We start from the raw sequence: 15,462 nt of genomic DNA on the forward strand, positions 1-15,462 counted from the left end.
CCATTTTTTCGCCTAAAATTCTGCCGTTCGCTTCTGGACAGAATTCTATCACATTGCATATTTTCTGGAGCCTTCTCAGAAGACACCGCCAAATGGTGCACAGGTTTGCGCTCCCGCAACCGCCGATCAATCTGAATAGCCATTGTCATGGACTCATTCAGACCTGTAGGTGCAGGGAACCCCACCATAACATCTTTAATGGCATCAGAGAGACCCTCTCTGAAATTCGCCGCCAGGGCGCACTCATTCCACTGAGTAAGCACAGACCATTTACGAAATTTTTGGCAGTATATTTCAGCTTCATCTTGCCCTTGAGATAGGGCCATCAAGGCTTTTTCAGCCTGAATCTCTAAGTTAGGTTCCTCATAAAGCAACCCCAAAGCCAGAAAAAACGCATCTACATTGAGCAACGCAGGATCCCCGGGTGCCAATGCAAATGCCCAGTCTTGAGGGTCACCCCGCAGCAAGGAAATTACTATCCTAACCTGCTGTGCGGGATCTCCAGCGGAGCGAGATCTCAGGGAAAGAAATAATTTACAATTATTTTTGAAATTCAGGAAACAAGATCTATCCCCGGAGAAAAATTCTGGTATAGGAATTCTAGGTTCAGATATAGGAGCATGAATAACAAAATCCTGTAAATTTTGAACCTTCGTAGCAAGATTATTCAAACCTGTAGCCAAACTCTGAGGATCCATTTTAATCAGGTGAGATCAGAGCCATTCAAGGATTAGAAGGAGAGAGAGAGACAAAGGCTGCAATTAGAGCAGAAATGCAACTAAGTCAACTATAGAGCAAGCTCAGAGGAAAAAAAAAAAAAAAAAAAATCTGCAGACTTCTTTTTCTCTCCTTTCTTCTGCCAACGGTTTTAACACTGGGCCGGCCATACTGTCATGGTTCCCAATGGCAAGGGAACGTCAGAGAACATAAATAACAGAACAGCTCTTGGGTGATGGAATCTCGAGCTGACCGTGAGCTAAACCTACCAAACAACTAACAGTGGCCGGGTGGCGTACCTACGTTTTATCCCTAGACGCCTAGCGCCAGCCGGAGGACTAACTAACCCTAATAGAGGAAAAGACAGACCTGGCTTACCTCTAGGGAAATTCCCCCAAAAAGGAGACAGAAGCCCCCCACATATATTGACGGTGAGTTCAGAGGAAAAGACATACGCAGTATGAAGGTAGGTTCAGCAAAGCGAGGTCCGCTTACTAGATAGCAAGAAGATACAATAGGGAACTTCACGGTCAGCTGAAAACCCTATTAAAATACCATCCCGAAATTACTTTAAGACTCATGTGTCAACTCATGACACCGGAGTGGCAATTTCGGCCCACAAGAGCTTCCAGCTACAGAAAAATAACACAACTGTGAACTGGAACAAAAATGCAAAACAAACTTAGGACTAAGAGTCCAACTTAGCTGATAGTAGTCTAGAAGCAGGAACATGCAACAGAAAGGCTCTGGTTACATTGATGGCCGGCACTAGAATAAATGAGCAGCAAGCTTAAATAGGATACTCCCATATCCTGATGGAAACAGGTGAACAGAGAAAGTGAAGCACACAAGTCCAGTACCACCAGTGACCACCGGGGGAGCCCAAAAACCAAATTCACAACAGTACCCCCCCCTCAAGGAGGGGGCACCGAACCCTCACAAGAACCACCAGGGCGATCAGGATGAGCCCTATGAAAGGCATGGACCAAATCAGAGGCATGAACATCAGAGGCTGTCACCCAAGAATTATCCTCCTGACCGTAGCCCTTCCACTTGACCAGATACTGAAGTTTCCGTCTGGAAACACGGGAGTCCAAGATCTTCTCCACAACGTACTCCAATTCACCCTCAACCAACACCGGAGCGGGAGGCTCAACGGAAGGCACAACCGGTACCTCATACCTGCGCAATAATGACCGATGGAAGACATTATGGATAGAAAAAGATGCTGGGAGGTCCAATCGAAAGGACACGGGGTTAAGAATCTCCAAAATCTTATACGGGCCGATGAACCGAGGCTTAAACTTAGGAGAAGAAACCCTCATAGGGACAAAACGAGAAGACAACTGTTATGACCCCAATGGCGAGGGTCTCAGAGGAACGTGGAAGTCTGCAGAATACAAAAATCCAGCTCGTAGGGCAGTGGTAACTGGGTTGACCATATATCTACTCCTAACGCCAACACTAGAAGTAGCCGGGGATCATTCCTACGTTGATTCTAGATGACACGCGCCAGCCGGAGAATCTAGCTACCCCTAGTAGAGGAAAACAAAGACCTTTCTTGCCTCCAGAGAAGGGGACCCCAAAGCTGGATAGAAGCCCCCCACAAATAATGACGGTGAGGTAAGAGGAAATGACAAACACAGAAATGAACCAGGTTTAGCACAGAGAGGCCCGCTTACTGATAGTAGAATAAAGAAAGGTAACTTATATGGTCAACAAAAACCCTATCAAAATCCACACTGGAAATTCAAGAACCCCCGAACCGTCTAACGGTCCGGGGGGAGAACACCAGCCCCCTAGAGCTTCCAGCAAAGGTCAGGATATAGATTTGGAACAAGCTGGACAAAAATACAAAACCAAAACAAATAGCAAAAAGCAAAAGGCAGACTTAGCTGATATAACTGGAACCAGGATCAGTAGACAAGAGCACAGCAGACTAGCTCTGATAACTACGTTGCCAGGCATTGAACTGAAGGTCCAGGGAGCTTATATAGCAACACCCCTAACTAACGACCCAGGTGCGGATAAAAGGAATGACAGAAAAACCAGAGTCAAAAAACTAGTAACCACTAGAGGGAGCAAAAAGCAAATTCACAACAGTACCCCCCCCTTAGTGAGGGGTCACCGAACCCTCACCACGACCACCAGGGCGATCAGGATGAGCGGCATGAAAGGCACGAACTAAATCGGCCGCATGAACATCAGAGGCGACCACCCAGGAATTATCCTCCTGACCATAGCCCTTCCACTTGACCAGGTACTGAAGCCTCCGCCTGGAGAGGCGAGAATCCAAGATCTTCTCCACCACGTACTCCAACTCGCCCTCAACCAACACCGGAGCAGGAGGCTCAGCAGAAGGAACTACAGGCACAATGTACCGCCGCAACAAGGACCTATGAAATACATTGTGAATAGCAAACGACACAGGAAGATCCAGACGAAAAGATACAGGATTAAGGATTTCCAATATCTTGTAAGGCCCAATAAAACGAGGTTTAAATTTGGGAGAGGAGACCTTCATAGGAACAAAGCGGGAAGAAAGCCACACCAAATCCCCAACGCGTAGTCGGGGACCCACACCGCGGCGGCGGTTGGCAAAGCGCTGAGCCTTCTCCTGTGACAACTTCAAGTTGTCCACCACATGATTCCAGATCTGCTGCAACCTATCCACCACAGAATCCACCCCAGGACAGTCAGAAGGCTCCACATGACCCGAAGAAAAGCGAGGATGGAAACCAGAGTTGCAGAAAAAAGGCGAAACCAAGGTGGCGGAACTAGCCCGATTATTAAGGGCAAACTCAGCCAACGGCAAGAATGTCACCCAATCGTCCTGATCAGCAGAGACAAAACACCTCAAATAAGCCTCCAAAGTCTGATTGGTTCGCTCCGTCTGTCCATTAGTCTGAGGATGGAAAGCAGACGAAAACGACAAATCAATGCCCATCCTACTACAAAAGGATCGCCAGAACCTGGAAACGAACTGGGATCCTCTGTCTGACACAATATTCTCAGGGATGCCGTGCAAACGAACCACGTTCTGGAAAAACACAGGAACCAGATCGGAAGAGGAAGGCAGCTTAGGCAAAGGAACCAAATGGACCATCTTGGAGAAGCGATCACATATCACCCAGATAACGGACATGCCCTGAGATAGCGGAGATCAGAAATGAAATCCATGGAGATATGTGTCCAAGGTCTCTTCGGGACAGGCAAGGGCAAGAGCAAACCGCTGGCACGAGAACAGCAAGGCTTAGCTCGAGCACAAGTCCCACAGGACTGCACAAATGACCGCACATCCCTTGACAAGGAAGGCCACCAAAAGGACCTGGCCACCAGATCTCTGGTGCCAAAAATTCCCGGGTGACCTGCCAACACCGAGGAATGAACCTCGGAAATGACTCTGCTGGTCCACTTATCCGGGACAAACATTCTGTCAGGTGGACAAGACTCAGGCCTATCAGCCTGAAATCTCTGCAACACACGTCGCAGATCCGGAGAAATAGCTGACAAGATAACTCCATCTTTAAGAATACCAACAGGATCAGCGACTCCAGGAGCATCAGGCACAAAGCTCCTAGAAAGAGCATCGGCCTTCACATTCTTTGAACCTGGTAAATACGAGACAACAAAATCAAAGCGGGAGAAAAACAATGACCAGCGGGCCTGTCTCGGATTAAGGCGTTTAGCAGACTCGAGATACATCAGATTTTTGTGATCAGTCAAGACCACCACACGATGCTTAGCACCCTCGAGCCAATGACGCCACTCCTCAAATGCCCATTTCATGGCCAACAACTCCCGATTGCCCACATCATAATTTCGCTCGGCAGGCGAAAACTTCCTAGAGAAAAAGGCACAAGGTTTCATAACAGAGCAACCAGGGCCTCTCTGCGACAAAACGGCCCCTGCCCCAATCTCCGAAGCATCCACCTCAACCTGAAAGGGAAGTGAGACGTCAGGCTGGCACAAAACAGGCGCCGAAGTAAACCGGCGTTTCAACTCCTGGAAAGCCTCCACGGCAGCAGGAGCCCAGTTAGCTACATCGGAGCCCTTCTTGGTCATATCCGTCAAAGGTTTCACAATGCTAGAAAAATTAGCGATAAAACGACGGTAGAAGTTAGCGAAGCCCAAGAACTTCTGAAGACTCTTAACTGACGAGGGCTGAGTCCAATCAAGAATAGCTCGGACCTTGACTGGGTCCATCTCCACAGCAGAAGGGGAAAAAATGAACCCCAAAAAGGGAACCTTCTGTACACCAAAGAGACACTTTGAGCCCTTGACAAACAAAGAATTTTCACGCAAAATTTTAAAGACCAACCTGACCTGCTCCACATGCGAATCCCAATTATCAGAAAAAAACAAAATATCATCCAGATAAACAATCAAAAATTTATCCAGATACTTCCGGAAAATGTCATGCATAAAGGACTGAAAAACTGAAGGCACATTGGAGAGCCCAAAAGGCATCACCAAGTACTCAAAATGACCTTCGGGCGTATTGAATGCGGTTTTCCATTCATCACCTTGCTTAATGCGCACAAGGTTGTACGCACCGCGAAGGTCTATCTTGGTGAACCACTTGGCACCCTTAATCCGGGCAAACAAGTCAGACAACAGCGGTAAAGGATACTGAAATTTGACAGTGATCTTATTTAAAAGCCGATAATCAATACAAGGTCTCAAAGATCCGTCCTTTTTTGCCACAAAAAAGAATCCCGCACCAAGAGGGGAAGAAGACGGACGAATATGTCCTTTTTCCAGAGACTCCTTGATATATGAACGCATAGCGGTATGTTCAGGTACCGACAGATTAAACAGTCTTCCCTTAGGAAATTTACTGCCTGGGATCAAATCTATAGCACAGTCACAGTCCCTATGAGGAGGCAGTGCACTGGACTCAGACTCACTGAAGACATCCTGATAATCAGACAAATACTCCGGAACTTCCGAAGGCGTAGAAGAAGCAATAGACACAGGCAGAGAATCCTCATGAATACCACGACAGCCCCAACTTGAGACTGACATAGCCTTCCAGTCCAGGACTGGATTATGGGTCTGTAACCATGGCAGCCCTAAAACGACCAAATCATGCATTTTATGTAAAACCAGGAAACGTATCACCTCGCGGTGTTCAGGAGTCATGCACATGGTAACCTGAGTCCAATACTGCGGTTTATTTGCTGCCAATGGTGTAGCATCAATACCCCTAAGAGGAATAGGATTTTCTAATGGTTCAAGAGTAAATCCACAGCGCTTAGCAAATGAGAGATCCATGAGACTCAGGGCAGCACCTGAATCTACAAACGCCATGACAGGATAAGATGACAGTGAGCAAATCAAAGTTACAGACAGAATAAATTTAGGTTGCAAATTACCAACGGTGACAGGACTAACAACCTTAGCTATACGTTTAGAGCATGCTGAGATAACATGTGTAGAATCACCACAGTAGTAGCACAAGCCATTCCGGCGTCTATGAATTTTCCGCTCATTTCTAGTCAGGATTCTATCACATTGCATTAAATCAGGTGTCTGTTCAGACAACACCATGAGGGAATTTGCGGTTTTTCTATCACATTGCACCGAATCAGGTGTCTGTTCAGACAACACCATGAGGGAATTTGCGGTTTTGCGCTCCCGCAACCGCCAGTCAATTTGAATAGCCAGTGCCATAGTATCATTCAGACCTGTGGGAATGGGAAAACCCACCATAACATTCTTAATGGCTTCAGAAAGGCCATTTCTAAAATTAGCGGCCAGTGCACACTCGTTCCAATGTGTCAGCACGGACCATTTCCGAAATTTTTGGCAATACACTTCAGCCTCGTCCTGCCCCTGAGACATAGACAGCAAGGCCTTTTCTGCCTGAATCTCAAGATTGGGTTCCTCATAAAGTAAACCGAGCGCCAGAAAAAACGCATCAAGATCAGCCAATGCCGGATCTCCTGGCGCCAGCGAAAAAGCCCAATCCTGAGGGTCGCCCCGTAAGAACGAAATAACAATTTTTACTTGCTGAGCAGAATCTCCCGATGAACAGGGTCTCAGGGACAAAAACAATTTACAATTATTCACGAAATTCCTAAACTTAAACCTGTCTCCGGAAAACAGTTCAGGAATCGGTATTTTAGGTTCTGACCTAGGATTTCTGATAACATAGTCTTGTATGCCCTGCACACGAGTAGCCAGCTGGTCCACACTTGTAATCAAGGTCTGGACATTCATGTCTGCAGCAAGCATAGCCACTCTGAGGTAAAGGGGAAGGAGAAAAAAAAAAACTCAGAATCTTCTTTCTTATAATCCCTCTTCTGCAATGCATTAAACATTTAATACGGGCCTGGCAAACTATTATGACCCCAATGGCGAGGGTCTCAGAGGAACGTGGAAGTCTGCAGAATACAAAAATCCAGCTCGTAGGGCAGTGGTAACTGGGTTGACCATATATCTACTCCTAACGCCAACACTAGAAGTAGCCGGGGATCATTCCTACGTTGATTCTAGATGACACGCGCCAGCCGGAGAATCTAGCTACCCCTAGTAGAGGAAAACAAAGACCTTTCTTGCCTCCAGAGAAGGGGACCCCAAAGCTGGATAGAAGCCCCCCACAAATAATGACGGTGAGGTAAGAGGAAATGACAAACACAGAAATGAACCAGGTTTAGCACAGAGAGGCCCGCTTACTGATAGTAGAATAAAGAAAGGTAACTTATATGGTCAACAAAAACCCTATCAAAATCCACACTGGAAATTCAAGAACCCCCGAACCGTCTAACGGTCCGGGGGGAGAACACCAGCCCCCTAGAGCTTCCAGCAAAGGTCAGGATATAGATTTGGAACAAGCTGGACAAAAATACAAAACCAAAACAAATAGCAAAAAGCAAAAGGCAGACTTAGCTGATATAACTGGAACCAGGATCAGTAGACAAGAGCACAGCAGACTAGCTCTGATAACTACGTTGCCAGGCATTGAACTGAAGGTCCAGGGAGCTTATATAGCAACACCCCTAACTAACGACCCAGGTGCGGATAAAAGGAATGACAGAAAAACCAGAGTCAAAAAACTAGTAACCACTAGAGGGAGCAAAAAGCAAATTCACAACAGACAACCACACCAAATCCCCAACACGAAGACGAGGACCAACACGACGACGGCGGTTAGCAAAATGCCGAGTCTTCTCCTGGGACAACTCCAAATTGTCCACCACCTGTCCCCAAATCCGATGCAACCTATCCACCACAGTATCCACTCCAGGACAATCCGAAGACTCCACCTGACCGGAAGAAAAACGAGGATGAAACCCCGAATTGCAAAAGAAAGGAGAAACCAAAGTGGCAGAACTAGCCCGATTATTGAGGGCAAACTCCGCCAACGGCAAAAAGGCAACCCAGTCATCCTGATCCGCAGACACAAAACACCTCAAATAAGTCTCCAAGGTCTGATTAGTTCGCTTAGTCTGGCCATTAGTCTGAGGATGGAACGCAGACGAAAAAGACAAATCAATGCCCATCCTAGCACAGAACGCCCGCCAAAATCTAGACACGAACTGGGTCCCCCTGTCAGAAACTATATTCTCCGGAATACCATGCAAGCGAACCACATTTTGAAAAAACAGAGGAACCAACTCGGATGAGGAAGGCAACTTAGGCAAGGGCACCAAATGAACCATCTTTGAAAAACGGTCACACACCACCCAGATGACAGACATTTTCTGAGAAACAGGGAGATCAGAAATAAAATCCATAGAGATGTGAGTCCAAGGCCTCTTTGGAATAGGCAAAGATAACAACAATCCGCTAGCCCGAGAACAACAAGGTTTGGCCCGAGCACAAACATCACAAGACTGCACAAAAACTCGCACATCTCGAGACAGGGAAGGCCACCAGAAGGACCTAGCCACCAAATCCCTGGTACCAAAGATCCCGGGATGACCTGCCAACACAGAAGAATGAACCTCCGAGATGACTCTACTGGTCCAATCATCAGGAACAAACAGTCTACCAGGCGGGCAACGATCAGGTCTATCCGCCTGAAACTCCTGCAAAGCCCGTCGCAGGTCTGGGGAAACAGCAGATAATATCACCCCATCCTTAAGGATACCTGTAGGTTCAGAATCACCAGGGGAATCAGGCTCAAAACTCCTAGAAAGGGCATCCGCCTTCACATTTTTAGAACCTGGTAAGTATGAGACCACAAAATTAAACCGAGAGAAAAACAACGACCAGCGCACCTGTCTAGGATTCAGGCGCCTGGCAGACTCAAGATAAATCAAATTCTTGTGATCGGTCAATACCACCACCTGATGTCTAGCCCCCTCAAGCCAATGACGCCACTCCTCAAAAGCCCACTTCATAGCCAAAAGCTCCCGATTACCAATATCATAATTTCGCTCGGCGGGCGAAAATTTTCGAGAAAAGAACGCACAAGGTCTCATCACGGAGCAGTCGGGACTTTTCTGCGACAAGACCGCCCCAGCTCCGATCTCGGAAGCATCGACCTCAACCTGAAAAGGAAGAGTAACATCAGGCTGACGCAACACAGGGGCGGAAGAAAAGCGGCGCTTAAGCTCCCGAAAGGCCTCCACAGCAGCAGGGGACCAATCAGCAACATCAGCACCCTTTTTGGTCAAATCAGTCAAAGGTTTAGCAACATCAGAAAAACCAGTTATAAATCGACGATAAAAATTAGCAAAGCCCAAAAATTTCTGAAGGCTCTTAAGAGAAGAAGGTTGCGTCCAATCACAAATAGCCCGAACCTTAACAGGATCCATCTCAATGGAAGAGGGGGAAAAAATGTACCCCAAAAAAGAAATCTTTTGAACCCCAAAAATACACTTAGAACCCTTCACACACAAGGAATTAGCCCGCAAAACCTGAAAAACCCTCCTGACCTGTTGGACATGAGAATCCCAGTCATCCGAAAAAATCAAAATATCATCCAGATACACGATCATAAATTTATCCAAATATTCACGGAAAATGTCATGCATAAAGGACTGAAAGACTGAAGGGGCATTTGAAAGACCAAAAGGCATTACTAAATACTCAAAATGGCCCTTGGGCGTATTAAATGCGGTTTTCCACTCATCCCCCTGCTTAATTCGCACCAAATTATACGCCCCACGGAGATCAATCTTAGAGAACCACTTAGCCCCTTTTATTCGAGCAAACAAATCAGTCAGCAGTGGCAGAGGATACTGATATTTGACTGTAATTTTATTCAAGAGTCGATAATCAATACACGGCCTCAAAGAGCCATCTTTTTTAGATACAAAGAAAAAAACGGCTCCTAAGGGAGATGAAGAAGGACGAATATGTCCCTTTTCCAGGGACTCCTTAATATATTCTCGCATAGCAGCATGTTCAGGTACAGATAGATTAAATAAACGACCCTTTGGAAATTTACTGCCCGGAATCAGATCTATGGTACAATCGCAATCTCTGTGAGGAGGTAGTGAACCAAGCTTAGGCTCCTCAAAAACATCACGATAATCAGATAAAAATTCCGGAATCTCAGAGGGAATAGATGACGAAATGGAAACCAAAGGTACGTCCCCATGAGCCCCCTGACATCCCCAGCTTAACACAGACATTGCTTTCCAGTCAAGGACTGGGTTATGAGATAGTAACCATGGTAATCCGAGCACCAAAACGTCATGTAGATTGTACAACACAAGGAAGCGAATCATCTCCTGATGGTCTGGATTCATACGCATAGTCACTTGTGTCCAGTATTGTGGTTTATTACTAGCCAATGGTGTAGAGTCAATACCCTTCAGAGGTATAGGAACTTCCAGAGGCTCTAGATCAAACCCACAGCGCCTGGCAAAGGACCAATCCATTAGACTCAAAGCGGCGCCAGAGTCGACATAGGCATCCGCGGTAATTGACGATAATGAACAAATCAAGGTCACAGACAGAATAAACTTAGACTGTAAAGTGCCAATTGAAATAGACTTATCAACCTTTTTTGTACGTTTAGAGCATGCTGATATAACATGAGTTGAATCACCACAATAGAAGCACAACCCATTTTTTCGCCTAAAATTCTGCCGTTCGCTTCTGGACAGAATTCTATCACATTGCATATTTTCTGGAGCCTTCTCAGAAGACACCGCCAAATGGTGCACAGGTTTGCGCTCCCGCAACCGCCGATCAATCTGAATAGCCATTGTCATGGACTCATTCAGACCTGTAGGTGCAGGGAACCCCACCATAACATCTTTAATGGCATCAGAGAGACCCTCTCTGAAATTCGCCGCCAGGGCGCACTCATTCCACTGAGTAAGCACAGACCATTTACGAAATTTTTGGCAGTATATTTCAGCTTCATCTTGCCCTTGAGATAGGGCCATCAAGGCTTTTTCAGCCTGAATCTCTAAGTTAGGTTCCTCATAAAGCAACCCCAAAGCCAGAAAAAACGCATCTACATTGAGCAACGCAGGATCCCCGGGTGCCAATGCAAATGCCCAGTCTTGAGGGTCACCCCGCAGCAAGGAAATTACTATCCTAACCTGCTGTGCGGGATCTCCAGCGGAGCGAGATCTCAGGGAAAGAAATAATTTACAATTATTTTTGAAATTCAGGAAACGAGATCTATCCCCGGAGAAAAATTCTGGTATAGGAATTCTAGGTTCAGATATAGGAGCATGAATAACAAAATCCTGTAAATTTTGAACCTTCGTAGCAAGATTATTCAAACCTGTAGCCAAACTCTGAGGATCCATTTTAATCAGGTGAGATCAGAGCCATTCAAGGATTAGAAGGAGAGAGAGAGACAAAGGCTGCAATTAGAGCAGAAATGCAACTAAGTCAACTATAGAGCAAGCTCAGAGGAAAAAAAAAAAATCTGCAGACTTCTTTTTCTCTCCTTTCTTCTGCCAACGGTTTTAACACTGGGCCGGCCATACTGCCATGGTTCCCAATGGCAAGGGAACGTCAGAGAACATAAATAACAGAACAGCTCTTGGGTGATGGAATCTCGAGCTGACCGTGAGCTAAACCTACCACACAACTAACAGTGGCCGGGTGGCGTACCTACGTTTTATCCCTAGACGCCTAGCGCCAGCCGGAGGACTAACTAACCCTAATAGAGGAAAAGACAGACCTGGCTTACCTCTAGGGAAATTCCCCCAAAAAGGAGACAGAAGCCCCCCACATATATTGACGGTGAGTTCAGAGGAAAAGACATACGCAGTATGAAGGTAGGTTCAGCAAAGCGAGGTCCGCTTACTAGATAGCAAGAAGATACAATAGGGAACTTCACGGTCAGCTGAAAACCCTATTAAAATACCATCCCGAAATTACTTTAAGACTCATGTGTCAACTCATGACACCGGAGTGGCAATTTCGGCCCACAAGAGCTTCCAGCTACAGAAAAATAACACAACTGTGAACTGGAACAAAAATGCAAAACAAACTTAGGACTAAGAGTCCAACTTAGCTGATAGTAGTCTAGAAGCAGGAACATGCAACAGAAAGGCTCTGGTTACATTGATGGCCGGCACTAGAATAACTGAGCAGCAAGGTTAAATAGGATACTCCCATATCCTGATGGAAACAGGTGAACAGAGAAAGTGAAGCACACAAGTCCAGTACCACCAGTGACCACCGGGGGAGCCCAAAAACCAAATTCACAACAGCTCTGGCAGTGCTCCTCCTGTTCCTGCTTGCATAAAGGCTGAGGTAGCGGTCCTGCTGCTAGGCTGTTGCCCTCCTACGGCCCCCTCCACCTCTCCTGGTGTACTGGCCTGTCTCCTGGTAGCGCCTCCAGCCTCTGGACACTACGCTGACAGACACAGCAAACCTTCTTGCCGCAGCCCGCATTGATGTACCATTTTGATGAGCTGCACTACCTGAGCCACTTGTGTGAGTTGTAGATTCTGTCTCATGCAACCACAAGTGTGAAAGCACAACCAACATTCAAAAGTGACCAAAACATCAGCCAGAAAGCATTGGTACTGAGAAGTGGTCTGTGGTCCCCACCTGCAGAACCACTCCTTTATTGAATGTGTCTTGATAATTGCCAATAATTTCCATCTGTTGTCTATTCCATTTGCACAACAGCATGTGAAGTTGATTGTCAAACAGTATTGCTTCCTAAGTGGACAGTTTGATTTCACAGAAGTTTGATTTACTTGGAGTTATGTTCTGTTGTTTAAGTGTTCCCTTTATTTTTTTGAGCAGTGTACTTGAATCACTATGTACAGACAAAGGCAGAACCTTATTCATTTAACAATCTACCCAGTTCATTGTTATATAAATTTGTGATTGAGGATAATGACATATTTGCATGTAGCTAAAAAGTGGAGCCCTGGAGTTGGTTACTGGTGGTCCCTAGTGCTGGTGCTCCCCAGTCCGACAATGCGTCTCTGAGACTAATGGAGCCAAGTGTTCTGCGTTATGTTCTTCAGTCCAATAGAGAACGATTGTAGCTGTAGCGAATATATGCGATCTGCAATTCTTTCACATAGGACACTGTGGTTTTTTTTTGTGATCTTTGGGACTTTAAGTGGTCAGACCCTTTCCTCTGGATAGCTGATAACTTTTTGTTTTTTGACCACCCTTTTAAATGTACTTATACTCAATACTGAATAAATCAAGATGTTTTCAAAATTTTTATTCCATTTTTTTCACTATTTTCATGTAAGTAACATGTCTATCTATCCTGTAATTTCCAAGACCTTCCTGGTTTTATAATTTCAATATTAAGGAGTATATACGATGCTCTGCACATGTGTATTGGGTTGTATTGATCACTGAGAATATTTATTATATGTATATTAACAGTGCCATAAAAAAACTGAACCAGCATAACTATTTTTTTCTGCAAGTGTCATAAAAAGCAATCATAAAAATTTGTGACCATGAAATTGCATTGTCAATCCCACTAGGACGTTGCTGGTGTAATATTGTTGTTGCAATGTATGTGATTTTAATGTTAGGGCAAATATCTGAAAGTCAGTTTTTCTCTGAAAAATCGAGAAGCCAAATTACAGCAATTTTCTGGCTGCATGAAGTGATTGGAAATGTGTATGTGCAGACAAACATCAGTCGTACGTAATAACATAGCAGTGAGAGAATCTAGCATGGGATAAGCTACAGAAAAGAAAAAACTAGAAGGATAAGGAATATTTTTGGATGACGTTCCACAATTAATCACCGATGGACACACAATGGAGAATGCATGTAGGAGAAAGTATTTAACGCAAAATGTCTCTGGTGATTATTTTAAAAAGTTTGCAATTGCACGGATAAAAAACACACTTAATGTGAGAGCAGGCTGAAATAGAAAATTTGTGACAATTTGGAGAGTTTCAGTAGTTCAAGTGTTCAAAGGTGACATTGGTGGGTGTCCATGTTTTGGGAGGACTAACAAGTGCCATAGTTATGCTTTTTGCTTTTTTTTTAAATTAATTTCCTAGCTAGGTCCTCATAACTTGTTGGTGACCTGCCCAGAAACCAAGCATATGGGGCACATGCTCCTTAGTCCCCTGTGGTTACACCCTTGTGGCTAGCATTTCCATAGTGTAGAAAAGCAGCAAACAATGTCAAATTACTACAACATTTTAATAAAAAACTCTAGTGTAAGTCATATAAACAATATCGACTATAAGACCAAAAGATACGTCTGAACACGGCGTGATGTAAACCAGAATGAGAACCTACGTTGATGCACAAAAGAATAACTGGAGCGGCCCCGCTAGTCAGGTTGGGTGTCACCTTGTCTCGCAGATGGAATTGAGGAGTGCCTTAGTTAAGTGGGGTGTCAGTGCCATACAACTCCTTGTGATCAGATACTCCCTTATCCCTAATGTCTTCTTATCATCTAGCACTACCACTAAAGCACCCAGAGGAATTTGCTCCCAGACTTACAATGAAAGTACCACTCTACCCCTAATCAACAATCACCTTACATGCTCCCAAGACTACATTAATGACATTGATGAGAGTCTATGTGTTCAGAAAAATATTGAGACTCATAGCTATGCTTTTAAATACTGTAGCCGAGTCATCTAGGTTCAGACCAAGTTCCCTGCACGTGGGCCGCAAACTCCGTATCATCCTCTAGTTTTTCCCAGGGTTCCCAACCATTAAGAAATTCCTGGACAGTCCATAAAAATAAGGCACTTTTTTACCATCTGTAAAATCGACGTGCTGCGTCCGTGAGTTTTTTGAAATTGGAGAAACTCATACAAGTTATTACCTATTTATATAATTACCTTAAATTGTCTGTCATCCACTTCTGTCTGGACGTCCTCGAATCCCACAATCCACTGCGCCACACAGGAAGTACGCCGACCGCCATATTGGAATACCCAAGTGATGGGTATTCCAATATGGCACCCGCTGGTGGTACCAGGCCCTTGCGCAGTACCACCAGTGGGTCATCCCCGGACCCCCCACTGCTGGAACTCCCCCGCCGCAAGAACCCCACGCCACAAGGACCCCTCCCCATGGCTGGGATCCCGGCTGCTGCTGCCCGATGTCCTGACCACCGCTGGGATACAGGCCGCCACTCTCACACTCCCACACTCACAAACTCACACTCACATTCACACTCACACATTCACGCTCACACTCACATTCACACTCACATTCACACACTCACAGTCACACTCACATTCACACACTCACACACTCATGCTCACACTCACATTCACATGCTCACACTCACACTCATGCTCACATTCACACTCACGCACACACACTCACACACTCTCTCACACTCTTACACACTCACATTTG

At 45.5% G+C, this 15,462-nt stretch overlaps 1 protein-coding gene across 1 annotated transcript in view; it reads left to right on the forward strand.

Moving 5' to 3' along the window:
* MGAT5B (alpha-1,6-mannosylglycoprotein 6-beta-N-acetylglucosaminyltransferase B) overlaps positions 1 to 15,462 on the forward strand; it is a 248,464-nt gene that overhangs the window by 85,415 nt on the left and 147,587 nt on the right. The gene's annotated exons all lie outside the window — the stretch shown is intronic.

The sequence above is a fragment of the Ranitomeya variabilis genome, chromosome 4, assembly GCF_051348905.1.
Source record: "Ranitomeya variabilis isolate aRanVar5 chromosome 4, aRanVar5.hap1, whole genome shotgun sequence".
NCBI classification, from domain to species: domain Eukaryota; kingdom Metazoa; phylum Chordata; class Amphibia; order Anura; family Dendrobatidae; genus Ranitomeya; species Ranitomeya variabilis.